The sequence below is a fragment of the Schistocerca americana genome, chromosome 7, assembly GCF_021461395.2.
Source record: "Schistocerca americana isolate TAMUIC-IGC-003095 chromosome 7, iqSchAmer2.1, whole genome shotgun sequence".
Taxonomy (NCBI): domain Eukaryota; kingdom Metazoa; phylum Arthropoda; class Insecta; order Orthoptera; family Acrididae; genus Schistocerca; species Schistocerca americana.
In genome coordinates, this window is record NC_060125.1 from 465,648,428 (window position 1) to 465,665,561 (window position 17,134).

The 17,134-nt window shown below is 41.9% G+C and overlaps 1 non-coding gene across 1 annotated transcript; it reads right to left on the reverse strand.

Moving 5' to 3' along the window:
- Window positions 1-2,666: 2,666 nt before the first annotated feature.
- Window positions 2,667-2,740, reverse strand: Trnat-ggu. Its single transcript has one exon. It is a non-coding gene; the product is annotated as a tRNA-Thr (tRNA).
- Window positions 2,741-17,134: the final 14,394 nt, after the last annotated feature.

Sequence of the window (17,134 nt, forward strand, 5' to 3'; positions counted from 1 at the left end):
ATGTGAGTGATGTCCGTAGATATGTTAGGTCTGTTAGGTCTGTTAAGTCTGGGGGACTAATGACCTCAAATGTTAAGTCCCATAGTGCTTAGAGCCATTGAAACCATTGTGAACAGAGTCCTGACCAGAATCCCATAGAACATCTCTGGGATGATTTGGAACGCCAACTTCATGCCAGCCGTCACCGACAGACATCGATACCTCTCCTCAGTACAGCACTCAGTGAAGAATGGGCTGCCATTCCCCAAGAAACCTTCCAGCACCTGATTGAATGTATGACTGCGAGAGTGGAAGCTGTCATCAGGCCTAAGAGTGGGTCAACACCATACTGAATTGCAGCATTACCGATGGAGGGCGCCACGAACTTTTGAGTTATTTTCAGTCAGGTGTCCGGATACTTTTGATCACATAGTGTGCGTGGTGTTCGCATAATTGAGTTGTAGGCAAGGGCTGGTATTTATAGCCAAAATACAGATTTTGAGACGTTGACGAAATTGCAGGTTTTTGTAAAAGTTTCAAATTTTTTAAAGGAGCAATGTTTATTGGCAATTAGATACTAAAATAGCGTTAATGAGAATGTCAATTGTTTCCTTAAAGTCAGTACCCCCATTAGTCTGTTGTTTATTTACAGTGTTGCACTTATACATACACAATCATGATTTCGGCTTCAAAGAGCCATTATCAAGTGTTTTAAGTGTTATTAATTACCTAAGATGGCGTAACACTTAAAACAATTGATAATGGCACTTTGAAGCCGAAATCGTGATTGTGTAAGTGTAAATGTAGCACTGTAAATGAATAGCAGTCTAATGGCGGTACTGACTCCAGAGAAATATATTATGACTGTGGCCCCGCATTCTGAAAAAAATTTTTAAATGTCAATGGTGTTTGTTACAGAAAGGTACGGCAAGTATTTTACGAGTTATCGTGTTTTCAGCACTGTAATCACCGATAACTGTTTGTTCCGTCCTATTGCTTCGATACTGTGCGACGGTGTTATGTTTGTTTGAACTGTGTGTGCACACTGCTACTGCATTGGGACAGTCCTGTCACTTACTGTGACATAGTGAACGTAGTTGGATGTGCTTGTAAGATGGTATTTCCTCATGCGAAGAAAACGGTCAGCTCATGGTTTATGGTGAATGTAGGAAGTATGCCGTTCCTTCGTGTACAGTGTACACCTAAAGAGATCATAATAGGTGTGAACTTCTTCAATCTCTTCAAACAATTAAAATTATATGAAACGGCGTGTTACTGTTGCCTGCGTTGCAGTTTCCGCTGAAATGCAAGAACGTGTGCAGCAGTCGTTGCATGGCAAACTGCAAGCTAGTAATGACGTGTGGTGGTCATTTTGAGTACAGGCTTTGAGGGTACATTGGTTCTTTACCCACAGACGCTCTACATTTACCTTTGTTCGTTTTTAGTTTGTCGTAGGCAATGTGCTGTTTCACAACACGACAACTGCGGAGACTTATTAACACCTGTGTGGGGATGCACGTACGCACCATGTGCAATTGACATTCTTTTGTGCTACAATATGAAACAAACAACTGCCGATGTTTACAATGTTCAAACTAGGATTCTCGTAAACTACTTGCGCTATGCTCCTGCAAAAAACAAAATTTACGCTCTAATTTAATCTACTTTGATTGCGTGATTGCGGTACCGTCAGTAGGAGATGTTCCGTTGAAATACTTGTACATTTTTTAAAAAGTAAATGCGCATTTGGAACTCATAACGCTCTATTTATACGATACTTAGGCGAGCCTCTGACAACCATTCCAATCTGTGATATCCGCTACCAATGACGCCCTGTATTATCAAAATATTTGTGATGCAAGTTTTAGGTGATTCACGCTGTATTGTCTAGATGGATTGACATACACACAACACCGATGGCAAGTGTCATTCTACATTTGTTGAATTAAGGTAGTAAGTAATTTGCAATGACAGTAATTTGACAGTTTTGTAGCTATGACGAACTTTGTTTACAAAGTAAAAGTTCATCATTCAGAAGAGTGAATTTTTTGAATGTTAAAAGTTAAAACCATTTCCCCACTGTACTTTTAAATTTTTTAAAGAATTTTTTTTGTTTCAACACTAACTTGTGCGTTATAAATTTATATTAGTGCCTGTCTATTATCGTTGTTTTTGTTGTTGTGGTCTTTAGTCCAGTCACTGATTTGATTCATCTCTCCATTTTAATCCAACTTGTGGAACTCTCTCCTCTATAACTACTGTAGCCTAGATCTATTTTAAACTACTTGACCTACGTTTACTGCAGCTTGTGTAGCAAAGCTTTGGTCTCCCACTACAGTTTTAAACCCCTACATTCACACCCACTACAAAACTATTGTTGTTATTTTGATGCTTCAGGACGAGTTTTGCCAATCCATCCCTTATTTTAACGAAGTTGTGGCGCAGATTTCCTTTCTGTCCTACTTGATTTAGTACCCCTTGAAGAGTTATCCGATCTGCCCTTCTAATCTTCATCAATCTTCAGCAGCGCCAAACCTGAAAAGGTGTTCTGTTCTCGTCTGAACTATTTCCAGCCCGCTTTTCGCTTCTGTACAAGTCTACATTCCAGACAGACACTTACAATGAAATGAACACCCTTAGCTGCTTACAGGCGTTGACATACGTCAACGGGGACAGATGAAAATGTGTGCCCCGACCGGGACTCGAACCCTGGATCTCCTGCTTACCTGGCAGACGCTCTATCCATCTGAGCCACCGAGGACACAGAGTATAGCGCGACTGCAGGGATTTATCTCTGGCACGCTCGCGCGAAACCCACATTCTCAACTTACTGTCCCGCACTACTTTCGTAGTGCCCCCGCCCATTATATACTCATTACTCGCGGCGCGTTGCCGATTCCCGTAAGAGTCGGGCACTGTTTCTGCATTCGCACAGAAGAAGAAGATGGTCAAGTGGCCGGTGAGCCTTAACTATATATATAATAAGATGATATCTGTTCTTCCGGTCATGTCCGAAAGAACAGATACCGTCTTAGTATATATATGTAACCAGACAGAAACCTTCGGCAAACGACTTCCTAACACCTGACATTATGTTGAATGTTAACAAACTTCTCTTTTTCAAACTTATCATGCTAATGCCCGTCTACATTTTATATCCTTTCAACTGTGGTCATCGTCAGTTATTTTACTTGCCAAATAGCAAAATTCATCTGCCACTTTTAGTGCCGCATTCTAATCTGATATCCTCACTATTAGCCGATATAATTAGACTACATTCCATTACCTTTGTTTAACTATTGTTTGTATTTATCTTACGATCTCTTCCCAAGACAGTATTCATTCCGTTCAACTGATTTCCCAAGCCCTTTGCCAACTGTGACGCAACTGCATTAAGGTCCGGAAACTTGTAAGTTTTGATTTGCTCTCCCTGAACTTTCCATTTTCTAGTTGATTTCCATTAGCACTTGTTGAATGTACACATTTCCAAATGTCTCCTTGCTTTCCATTAATACTTTCCCAATATAAAAGACGTAAATGTTAGGAGAAATGGTTGTGAAAGACAGTTGGTTTGATAAATTTGACAGTTTATTTGGAATTTTCACCACTATGATCATCATTGCATGGCTGAACACATGAGATTGTAGTATTATTGACTAGAGCTCGGGTGGTGAAGGAGTCGGAAGCCGTTGTCGACCGCATCGGGAAAGAGACTGTTTCGCCGTGGCAGAATAAGGAACTCGGATGGCGGACGTACAGCACAGAGAATTGAGATGCTCCCTGATGGGTAACTGACGACGGAGGATGATGATGTAAGCGGATTTTGTACAGAGAGGATTTACTTGGAAAGAAGGTCAAATGCAGTTTTATTTTGTTTGCAAGCGTTAGCCGAGTAAGTATTGTAATTTTTAGATTTCGTTGTGTTTAGTAATATCTACGTGTTGGTATCCAGAATCAATTGCAGTCATGTGTTCGCTACTGTAATTAGGTGCCTCCATCCACCCTTGGTTGAAGTTTTTCATTAAGAAAGGAAAAGAGTGAATCTTACATAATTTAAAGATCGTCTACAAAACTAAATTTTATATATGACAGTGCTAATGAAGGGTTTTTGTTTATGTCAGTACGAGTCATTTGTATCTTATTGAAAGGACTGAATATAATTTCATAACACTTTCCTACTCATTTATAAATATTTCATGATATTCATCCCCACTATAAAGTGAAAGGCAGATTTGACAAAATCCTCCACTGTAAGGCTTTGCTCTGTTGCATTGGTAGTGAATTGTATTTTCGCAAAAAGAAAAAAAAAATAATTTGCCTATGCACCCTGATAAAATAAAATTAGATAAGCGAGTCTGCCGTACAGTGATTTATTTTAAGATAGATGCAGTTCAGCACTTCGAGATCTTGGAGTCACATCATTCTTTATATTCAATCTCATTTACAGATAGTCAGATGCAATTTAATTTATTTGATATCATATATATCAATAGTAATTTGCACAGTTATGTTCGTGCTCAAGAGTAGAGTGGCGAAGGCAATACTAGATCAGAATCAGTAATGGAAATTTTAAAAAAGATCTTATTATCATATTACTAGCCAAAGGTTTTGGTACACACAGTTTCCAATTAACAGCTATAAAAATTAAATAATTTCAAACGTACAAACTGGCTACCATCAGGTATAGACGAAGAAGTCTTAAAAAAAAAAAACAGAGCTGCATCTGAAAATCACAGCTATAGGAAAACTTCCCAAGAGACATTGTGCATCATCAGGCAATGACCAGAATACAGAAGTAAGGAAAATGAACTTCCAGCACTTACAATTATCTCTCTATAAGTTTGCAGACTATTCTTAGCGTTCTAAATAATGAAACTTGAACACTAAGGTCAATGATCCAACGAGGTGGCGTCATGTTATGACACTGGACTCCTATTCTGGAGCACGTCAGTTCAAAGCCCCGTCCATCCAATCACATTTAGTTTTCATGCATTTACCTAAATCACATAAAGTGACTGGTGGTATGGTTCCTCTGAGGGCGGAAGGTCAATGTTCTTCTTCATCCTTTCCTAATCTGAGCTTGTGCTTTGTCCCTAAAGACTTCGTCGTTGACGCGATGTTGAACCGTAGTCAGTCATTTTAACTTCTGAGTGAGACTTTCTACAGTTAGCCTACGAATCTTGAAATGCATGAATATATAGCCCGCAGCTGAATGGAAACTCGAAATTTGAGGTAAGGTTCTGTGGGACCAAACTGCTGAGGTCATCAGTCCCTAGGCTTAGACGCTACTTAATCTAACTTACGCTAAGGACAACACACAGACCCATGCCCGATGAAGGACTCGAATCTCCGACGGGGTAGCCGCGCGAACCGTGGCAAGGCGCCCAAGACCGCGCGATTACCCCCTTCCCTCCCCCCCCCCCCCTCCCCACGCGACAACTGCAGGTGAATGGCAAAATAAACAAACATTCATTTTAAAAATTGAAAACTGTGGACAGTAGCTTATCGATTTTGACCATGAAATGTTGACTGCGGCCCTGAAACCATGCATAAGGAATTATTTTTGGTTGCAAAACCCTGTAGTGAAGAATTTCCTTGAACCCTCCATGGCTGACTGTGAGCAGGCCACCTCTTTAAGAACTAAGCTCTGTGTGCTTGTGCCTAAACTGAACTGCATAATGCGAAAATTACTGTCCTAGGCATAGCCCTTAACGTGGGAATTTGCAAAACAAACTCTAACGCCGTGTGACAGAAGTAGTATGTTGGTGATGATTTTCAGGTGATTGTTGATATCTTTGAGGATACAATTTAGAAGCATACAACTTAATGTATGTGAAGGCGTCAAACAGAAACAATGAATAAAAACAATACTCACATTTACTCATAAAGACATTCACGAGATAAACATATTAATGAATAATAAAAACCTCTGATAATTAGGTGTATCCAAATTAATATCAAGATTAAATGAGAAGCAGTGTCACTCCCCTGTCAATTATTACTTTTTTCCATACTAAGAATTTACTCCCTCTCGATGTTCAGTGATAACTGACAACTATTAAATCCCGCAGCACTTGATCGTAACAGTGACTGGAAGTTGGTGATTAACAACCAAGAAAACCACACATTCATTATCAACGTATAGGCTGTGTCTATTGTCCTGGATTTCAAGAGTGTGAAATCAATTTAACTACTTTGCCGGTACTGCTAGTTATGCTCACCGTAAATAAGACTGCGATGCGCTGAGCTTCGCGGTGCAGACATGCAGGCCCCTTCGTGAAGACGGAAGCGTCAGCACCTTAGCAGGACTGCACTATGCGGCTCCCTCCAACACGTTGCTAAGTCAAGTCGATCCAGCCGCTTCCCCATCCGACCTGCAAGAACTTCGGCGATACGGACACCTTCTCGCTCTCTTGGCCAGTGCTTCTCCCACGGCACTCACTTACCCTTCCTATTCCTTGCAGCCAAAACACATCCAGTCGCCAATGGCAAAATTAGGAGCAGCTGCAGTCCTTCCAGAAGAAAATCCTTTTCCAGCCTTCAAAGACACCATGAAACTCTCCCATACTACCAGAAAGTATTCATTTCAGCACTACGCTCTTATGTCACACTTTTGTCGTAGATGTCCCCACAAGCCGGCCGAAGTGGCCGTACGGTTCTAGGCGCTGCAGTCTGGAACCGCGAGACCGCTACGATAGTAGGTTCGAATCCTGCCTCGGGCATGGATGTGTGCGATGTCCTTAGGTTAGTTAGGTTTAACTAGTTCTAACTTCTAGAGGACTAATGACCTCAGAAGTTGAGTCCTATAGTGCTCAGAGCCATTTGAATCATTTTTTTGTCCCCACAAGCAGGTCTCTCAGGGCAATGAATTCTTCAGGAGATGCAAGCAGGAAAACCTCTGACTCCAAATTAGTGGAACGGGTAGCTAGTTTCTACGAAATGTCCCAGGATGCCATTATAATGTATTTGTTTGCAAATATCGCATAATAGTAACAGTTTAGTATTATAAAACGATTCCTTTACCAAAGTTAAGCTGTTCCAAGAACCTGGTGAAGCTGAATGTTGTATCTGAACTCTATCAGAATATATTCGATAGCCACTTCTCACAGATGTACGGACTCAGAGTATTTATTACTGGCGAATAATGAGCTTATGTGCAGCCAAAATGGGCATACCGCTGTTGAAAGCATAGGTGGAAAGAGTACACTGGTGGCCTCTACGAGGGGGAAGACTTGTCTGGTGATGTGGTAGAAGAAGAAACAGGAATCGATCGAGAAGAGATAGGGGATCCAATGTTAGAATCAGATTTTAGGTAAGCTTTGGAAGATTTAAAATTGAATAAGGCAGTAAGCGTAGATAACATTCCATTAGAATTTCTAATATCATTGGGGAAAGTGGCAAAAAGAAGACTATTTATGTTAGTGTGTAGAAAGTATGAGTCTGACGATATACCATCTCATTTTCAGAAAAACATCATCCACACAATCACGAAGGTTGTAAGAGCCGACAAGTGCGAGTATTATCGCACGATCAGCTTAATAGCTCATGGATCCAAGCTGCATAATACACAGAAGAATGTAAAAAATTGAGGCTGTGTGAGATGACGAGCAGTTTGACTTAAGGAAAGGTAAAGGCAACACTTGGTAAAGTAACAATACCAAAGAAAAATCAAGACTCATCCATAGGATATGTCTACCTGGAAAAGAGTTCGGCAACGTAAAATGATGCAAGATGTTCGAATTTTTGAGAAAAACAGGGGTAAACCATAGGGAAAGACGGGTAGTGTACAACATGTACAAGAGCCAAGAGAAAACAGTAAGAGTGGAAGACCAAGAATGCTCGTATTAGAACGGGTGTCAGACAGGGATGTAGTCTCTTGCCAACATTGTTGAATCTATACATCGAAGAAGTAATGACGGAAATAAAAGAGTGGAATTAAAACTGAAGGTGAAAGTATATCAACTGATGACATTGCTATCCTCAGTGAAAGTGAAATAGAATTACAGGATCTACTGAATCCAATGAACAAGTCTGATGAGTAAGGAATATGGACTAGAGTAAATCGAAGGAAGACGAAAGTAATTACAGGTAGCAGAAATGAGAACAGCAAGAAACTTAACATCAGGATTGCTGATAACAAAGTAGATAAAGTTAAGGAATTCTGCTACCTAGACAACAAAATAACCCTTGGCGGACAGAAAAAGGAGAACATAAAAGGCAGACTAGCACTGGAAAAAAGGGCATTCCTGGCCAAGGGAAGTCTACTAGTATCAAACATAGGTCTTAATTTGAGGAAGAAGTTTATGAGAATGTGTGTTTGGAGCACAGCTTTGAATGGTAGTGAACCACGGCCTGTGGGTAAGGCGAGACTTTAGACCGCAATGACAAGAAATAATAATATAGACCTGAAGGACAAATAATCTACACAATTATTTCTTTAATTACTTTTATATCTAATGAAGTGTAATTAAATTGAGTAACCTGAAATAGTATGCAGATATATGCAACTTGAGCGTGAGGATGCCAGAGAAAACCGCGCTGTCACGGATTAAGAACAAGTTACGGATAGTCTTTGAATAAGATATGTATATCTCTGAGCTGAGCTCTTCTTGTGGTGATTGCTGAGACCAGGCAGACGTCACGGACTGTCAGTCGTCCGTTTTCAGTTAGCAGGGCAGTATGGAGATGGGAGCCAATGTCGTCTCGTATTATGTTTAATTGCAATTGTCCATCCTGTTCTGCAGTTAATGTTAAAAAATGTACTTCCATGAAGTGAAATAATAAATGAGTTACAGAAGAGAAGAATCGTGTTAGAAATTATTTCAAGTTATGGCTCAAAGATGCCTTGCAGAAAAATGAATTCTGTAACAAAGAAATGAAATCCATATAACAGCACGGCGACCAAACTTTTACGTAGGATTCGACGAACAATTCATACGTCATCGACTCGTAGACAAAATAAGAGGTGCAAGGTACTGTTATAATTTGGTTAACAAGACTTACAACAATAGAGAAGAATTCTGTATAAAAAAAATGTTCTGTAGAAATCCGGTTTAAGTATGCTACGATTGGGAATTAAAATATGGCATTTTAGGACTGTATCCACAGGTATCACAACTTCCAGTTATACACATTTAGATATAGGCATACACTCTCTTTTATAGAATTATGCAACGTCTATTTATTACTCATTCTTTAAATTTAATTACATTTTTATTAGATCCTGCTACATGGGAACACTGTAAAAGAACAGAATAGGAGCGTCTGAGATGTGGTGCTACAAAAGAATTTCTGAAATTAGGTGAACTGTAAGGTAAGGAATGAGGAGGTTCGCCAGACATTCGACGGGGAAAGAAATGTATGGAAAATACTGACTAGAAGAAGGGACAGGATGGTAGGACGTCTGTTAAGAAATCGGGGAATAACTTCCATGGTACTACAGGGAGCTGTAGAGGGCGACGAAGACAGGGGTTGGAATAAATCCAGCAAATAACAGAGGACATAGGTTGCAAGAGTTGCTCTGAGATGAAGAGGTTGCCACAGGAGAGGAATTTGTGGCTGGCCGCATCAAACCGTTAAGAAGGCTAATGACTAACAAAAAATTTTAATAAAGTAAAACCGGCGCTTCATGGGATAAGACTAGTGGTAACCTTACACCTTTACTCAAGGCTCCCATTCCTTTCTCCACTTTCGTGATTGGCCATCGCGCCATATGCTCTGGTCTCTACCTCAGCTTCCAAAGGAACTGACTTCCTGCTCACTGACAGCTTACACTGCGGCACCGCTTAATGTAGCCAATTGATTTCGGCTGTCTGCGATGTTTCAGTAAACCTAAAATTTGGAAAAATAAATACAACTGGTCTGCTAACTCTCTCGCCTTTAATCAAGTTTAAAACGTTTGGGACTGTTTGGGACAACGGCAGAAAGGTAGCAATCAGCATCCCTGCAATGATATAGCTCTACAGGTTATCATCAATGAGTGGCTTCAGCTGGATATGATATAACTGAAGAAACTAGTAGATCCTTTCCCTCATCGAATTGAATTGAACGCATTATCAAGACAAGACTGTGGCTGTACACCAATTTAGCGCTATGTCTCTGGGAAGCAGGGGGTGGGGGGCGGGGGCAAGGGGAAGGAGAGAGAATTGTGTCAAGCGCACTTTAATTTTAAAGGAATTTTCGCTCAATGAACAAATCGTCCCACAACATCACAAGACTATTACGTGATTAGGTTGGTGCACCTATCAGTAGCGTTTTTGATTTGCCTGTTGGTTTTCCGGACGCTATGGGTTTATTTATTGACTATTACTTTTATTTGTAGTGTAGTTCACTGTTGCTCTTTTGAGTTAATGTATTGCCTTTTTGCCATCTGGAGATAGTGAGTGGAGCTGTGGCGCTAGAAAATGGAGTACCAAGTGGAGGAATCGGAACATTTCCGACAAATTCTTATTTTTGAGTTCAATAGAGGGGTAACAGCAGCGTAGGCAGCCACAAACACCTTCGCCGTGTATGGGGATAGTGCCATTGGACAGAGAACGGCAAGGAAATGGTTTTATGGCTTTAAAGAGGGTCGATTTGATGAAGATCGTATACTGATCCACGTCAGTATACTCGAGAACTGGAAAATGTGATCAACTGTGATCATCCCTCCATCGTGCAACATCTGCAAGCAACGTAGAAGGTTGTACAATCCAGTGTGTGGGAACCGCATGCTCTAAGCCAAAATCACAGAATTCCGTAGGTGGCCGTACGTGCATCTCTGCTTGCTCATCATCAACTGCCTCGCGAACAACACCGAACATTCCTATCCTGTAATGTTATGCATCTTGTGGAACAGCGACGGTGTAGTGAGCTGCGAATTGCTTCCCCCAGGTGTGACCGTCACGACTGGCATTTATTGTCAACGACTGAGGCGTCTTGCAGACGCGGTTCAAGATCATCGACGAGGAAGACTGCGTGAAGCGATGGTCCTCCACGATAACTCCCGCCCGCTTTCTGCTATACTGACGGAAAACACTGAAGTCATGCGCATCCATCTTATTCACCTGATCCTGCGTCTCAGGTTTTCACCTTCTCCGCTCTCTACGGAACTGCCTTCAAGGAACTTCCTTTCCGGACGAAAATGCACTCCGGACCAGGCTCGACGAGCTCTTCGCCGCAAAACCAAGTGATTTCTACAGTCGCGGAATCGAAAAGTTACCCTAGTGTTGGCGGACTGTTGCAAAGTAAAAGACATTACATTGTTTATGACTAAATCGCTGTTATGAGTGTCTGTTGTGATTATTAAGCTTACTGAAAAACACTACGAATTTTGCACCAACTCAATACACACACTGCCTGACAAATAAAGTCAGTCACCTACAAAGGCAGAAGGAAACTAAAGAAACATCAGGATTTAGAGGGTATGTGATATTATTTCAGTGATTGCAAATGCGAGTCAGATTGGCAAAGAACTTGGCACTGTCGGCCCACTCACACTGAAGCGCCAAACTAGTATACGCAGGCGTATTGAAATACAGATATATGTAAACAGGCAGAATACGGCGCTGCGGTCGGCAACGCCTTTATAAAACAAGTGTCTCGAGCACTTGTCAGAACGGTTAGTGTTGCTACAATGGCAGGTACCAAGATTTAAGAGAGTTTGAACGTGGTTAAATAGCTGGCGACGAGCGATGGAACACAGCGATGATAATTACGATGATGTTTGGTTTCTGGAACGCTCAACTGCGCGGTCATCAGCGCCTGTGTCCGCCCCGGTAGCTGAGTGGTCGGCGTGACAGACTGTCAATACTAAGGGCGCGGGTTCGATTCCCGGCTGGGTCGGAAATTTTCTCCGCTCAGGGACTGGGTGTTGTGTTGTCCTAATCATCATCATTTCATCCCCATCGACGCGCAGGTCGCCGAAGTGGCGTCAAATCGAAAGACCTGCACCAGGCGAACAGTCTACCCGACGGGAGGCCCTAGCCACACGACATTTCCATTTCCATCAGCGCCTGTACGAAGTCCCAATATTTACACAGTTCATTTTCTTTTCACAAGCCAATCTAGTCATTCCCGCAAATGATAAGGATGATGAAATGATGAGGACAACACAAACGCCCAGTCCTCGGGTAGAGGAAATCCCCAACCCAGCCGGGAATCGAACCCGGGACCCCTTGATCCAGAGGCAGCAACGCTAGGCCCTAGACCATTAGCTGCAAACGGGACATAGCGATGAAGTGGGGATTTTCCCGTACGACCATTTCCCAAGTGTAGCGCGAATAACAGGAACTCGGTAATACATCAAATCTCCGACATCGCTGCGGCCGGAAAAAGATCCTGCAATAGAGGGACGAACGATGGCTGTAGAGAATCGTTCGACGTGACAGAAGTGCAGCCCTTCCACAAATTGCAACACATTTCAGTGCTGGGCCATCAACAACTGTCAGTGTGCTAACCATTCAACGAAACAGAATCGCTATGGACTTTTGGATCCGAACAGCCACTCGTGTACCCTCGATGACTGCACGACACAAAGCTTTACGCTTCGCCTGGGATCGTCAATGCCGACATCGAACTATTGATGACTGGAAACATGTGGCCTAGTCGGACGAGTGAAACACGTATGCAGCGATGGCGAGCCATGACAATCTCTGACCAGAGAATAGTATCGTGTGCGAGATGATTCAGTTGCGAGAGAGCAGTTGCATGCAGTCAGTCGGTAGTAGTAGTCTTGTACAGTTGCGGGTAGAGTCGCGAGTGGGACGCAGTCCGCGGGCGTCGACATGGGTCTCTGGTCAAGATGCTAAATGAGGCACATTGTTAAATAAGGTAACGAAGCTGCATTGCGCACTTCAGATAATGTAATGTATATTTATTGTAATTAATTTTCAAGAAGTGCCCCAATAATAATTTTGTTTTGAAAGAATTTTAACAAAAGAGCCATTTAATTGAAAAAAAATATTTCCCTTAACAAAAGTTTCAGTTAAATTCAAAAAAATATTTGCGATGAATTTCCTCCAAGCTATGGCGAAAACTAAGAGCAGATGCAGTTATAGTGAGGTAAGAAATTAATTCAGATTTTTTTGCACAGGGCCAAAAGATCGACTTTTCAGTCTAATTGAGTTTTCATTGTCACTGAAATTTCATTATCACTGAATTATCTTTCATTTTGTGGGGAACTGACTTTGCAACATTTTTTATGTCTTGCATTTTTGTAGGGAGCTTACAATTGGGTCAGATTGCGATTCTTACATTTAATTGTCATTATCAATAGATTTCATTGCGGGAAGGTTACACTTGGCTCCAATATTTATTGTTCTTTTTTTATTTAAATATTTCTGTGGGGACGATATTGCTTCGTGGCTCCATTTTTATTAACTTTGTTAGTCATACATAATTTTTGTGGGGAGGTTACACGAGTCTCGTTTCAAATTGTATCGAGTGGATGGACGTGTACGGGTATGGAGATAATCTCATGAATCCATGGACCCTGTATGTCAGCAGGCGACTGTTCAACCTGGTGGAGGCTATCCAATGGCGTGGGGCGTGGGCCGTGTGCAGTTGGAGTGATATGGCACCCCTTGTACGTCTAGATACGACTCTGACAGGTGACACGTACGTAAGCATCCTGTCTGATCACCTGCATCCTTTCACGTCTATTGTGGGTTCCGACGATTCCAGCAGCAAAATGAGCCACCCCACACGTCCATAATTGCTACAGAGTGGCTCCAAGAACACTGTTCGGAGTTTAAACACTTCCGCTGGTCACCAAACCCCCCAGACATGAAGACTATTGAGCTTATCTGGGATGCACTGCAACGTGCTGTTCAGGAGAGATTTCCACCCTCTCGTATTCGTACGCTTTTGTGGACATCCGCGCAGGATTCATGGCGTCAGTTCCCTCCAGCACTACTTCAGACCGTGTTGCGTAACTTCTGCATGCTCGCGGGGGCCCTACACGATATTAGGCAGGTAGTTTCTTTAGCTTTTTAATGTACTGGTATGGCATTCTCTCTGGCATGGATGCATGCACACATTTTGTTGGGAAGGACGTCATAATTCCGTTGTATCGTCCCCTGCGACAGTCTGACCCACAAGCATTATAACTGATACGTGATATCCACGTACTGGCGATGGGGCGGGGTTGATGTTCGAACCGGTCCCACCATTGTTCTACGGGGGACAGACCTGGGCATCTTGCTGTCCACAAGAGTACCTCGTCATCTCGCAGGGAGTTCACGAGAGAAACTGCGTGTGTGGACGAGCATTGTCCTCCTGCAAAATGGCACCACGGTACTGTCATACGAGAGATACAGACACAAGCTGTCCGTGACATAACGTTCTGCCCTCACAGTTCCTTGCATCACTACCAGCACTGAGCTGAAATCACGCACGGTCGCTTCCCACACTATAACGCCAGGAGTAAAGCTGCTGTGCCTCTCGAGACCGTGGGAAGAATAGGAGATCACTACAGGTTGGCACTATATTCGCCGACAGTGGTCATCTGGAGAAATACAGAAAGCGATTAATCACTGTACTAAGCGCGACGCCATTTTTGTAGTCCGTACTTTCCCGTCACAGCACCACTCCACAATGGTGTTTAATTGAAACCTACGCAATGCCCTAGTCCAGCTGTTTTTAGACCAGTGGAGCGGAATGACGCTGAATGTTTGAGGATGGTAGGAGCAGATTTGAGAGGATTACGATATGCTTGGTGCACAGCAGGGCGCTAATCCCTTTGGTGGACACATGTGGTCGACCGGAAACTTGACGACGAATTTCATGTGCCTCACGTTCTCGCGCAATCCAACATCGGGCCACCGCCAAATCTGAATGCCCCACAAATCTGGATATTGGACGATTCGATCGTCTGGAAAAATGGAGATCAACAATTAAGCCTGTTTCAAATTTTAACAGGTGCTAATAACGCTGACTCACACGTTACACGGAATCTCCGCACCCTGTACAGTGTTCAATCAACGCCTGACGAATTTCACGGCTTTTATATGTCCTACCCTACCCTGAAAAAGCTAAACATGAACAACAGTAATGCACTCTGGTGGCCGTTCTTCCTGTCACAGAGAAATAATGAGTGTGAAATCTTATGGGACTTAACTGCCATCAGTCCCTAAGCTTGCACACTACTTAAGCTAAATTATCCTAAGGACAAACACACACACCCATGCCCGAGAGAGGACTCGAACCTCCGCCGGGACCAGCCGCACATTCTATGACTGCAGCGCCTTCGACCGCTCGGCTAATCCTGCGCGGCCCTGTCACAGAGAATTGCAGCTCTAATCATTTACATACCCTCTGATGATGTGTACATGTACTAAGTACACTCATATCTGACTATGTCTTCTGGATGCTTCACTATTTTGTCAGGCAATGTGTGGGCATGTCAGTTTGATTTTTATAAATCATCGATGTGCATGTCGGAGAGAGAGGGAGAGAGAGAGCAAGTTCTTTTACTGTTAAGCAACTCAGAGCTGAGAGAAAGACCACCCCACTTCCCTGAATCGTGCATTAAGATATCAATTGATTAAGCTGTTTGGTTTTTATAGAAATTCTCTGCTAACACTGTACGCTTTTCAAATCATTGTTCACTTTGTTAAGCGTAGTATTCTTCGAATCAATGTTACGTGTAAATAACACACGAAGCTTTACTCTGTCTTTTTGAATGCATGCTTCATTCTAAAATCGTTGTTTTGGAATTTCATTTCATTAAGTAATTACTCTCCCCATCCCACTGTTTAAAGAAGGTTTATCGTTACGCATTACCTCACTTCACTATGTGGTATGCAAAAATTTGAATATTTATTTAGAAACAGAAACCTAGCTTAGCCGATGCCTGCTTGCTGTTTGCTGTTGTGTTTTCGAGAAATCTTCAACAATGTTGTCAAGACGTGAATAAGTGGAAATTTTGATCAGGGCCAGATAACTGCTTAACTTCAGTTGCGCAAAGTTACAGTTCAATTCAAACTAGGTTCTGTTTAGTCAAAGAATATCGCACGTGTTTGAATTGGTAACAGTTTGTGGGTCCGTGGTTTTGGTAGCATGTAGATTTTTATGGAGTGAGAGGTTAAGTTTGGGCTAAATTTATACAGAAACATACATAGTGGGTAGCTTACATATGTCGACCTTTTCTACCACCATAGTTCGTTATTTCTTTTGGTAATATGTAATCAGATAGTACTGGATTACTCGAAAGTAAAAAATACTGCTGTGCTAATTTTACTAATGTTTTACTTCTTTTACAGGCAATTCATTCAAAATTTTGTGTTCAATTTGTGAAACCTTGTGTCGTGTGACGATTATCGATTACTTTATTATGCAATGTTCGGCATAATAGTGCAGGTTATATGCGCATTTCATTCGTTGTTGAGTATTTGCGTGCACGATAGTACAGTTTTTTTTTTGTTTGGTCATTACAGCAATTTTATTTTTCAACGAAATGGTATTTCGCCATGTTTGGCACAATAGGAAACAATATGAAAATCCGACTTAGCACAAGACAACAGAGGGTGTTACAAGACAACGAGCAGGCACAGAATGATACAAACCACCTTCAGCAATTAGCAACGACCAGTAATTTACATGAGTCTCCAGGAAGTTTCGCGGTTCGACAGTTGTTAACCAATTTAGCTAATAATAATGAAACAGAACAAACGATGGGTAATGAGTAGATAAACAGACAAATTCTGAAGTGGAGTCCGTCGGCAATAAGTCGTCACAGTTTTTTAAAGCTTAAAATGTCGCCAGAGTTGCGTGAAATCTTACAGCAACTGGCAACAGACACATCAGAATTTGGTTTTCCGCCGTCTTTCGAACGAGCACAACACACATCACCTCCAGTGAACAATTATGTAGAAGCGCATTGCGAGAATCCGATAAATTTTCGGGAATCAGTTTGTCAGATGCTTAAAGAAACACAAGACGAAGTTAGTAAGAAAATCGACAAATCTCAGGAAGAGAGTAGAAAATCACAGGAAGATATTAGAAAATCACAGGAAGAAATGAAATTTAAAATACAAAATTAGTCAGTTTAGGTTAAGGAAGAAATTAAAAAGACCATTAACCAACAATTAACCTTCTTGCAACTAGACTAAGCAACCTTGAAACAGAAAAGGAAAACCGGAAAACAAACCAGCGTAATGCCAAAGACGAATTGTTA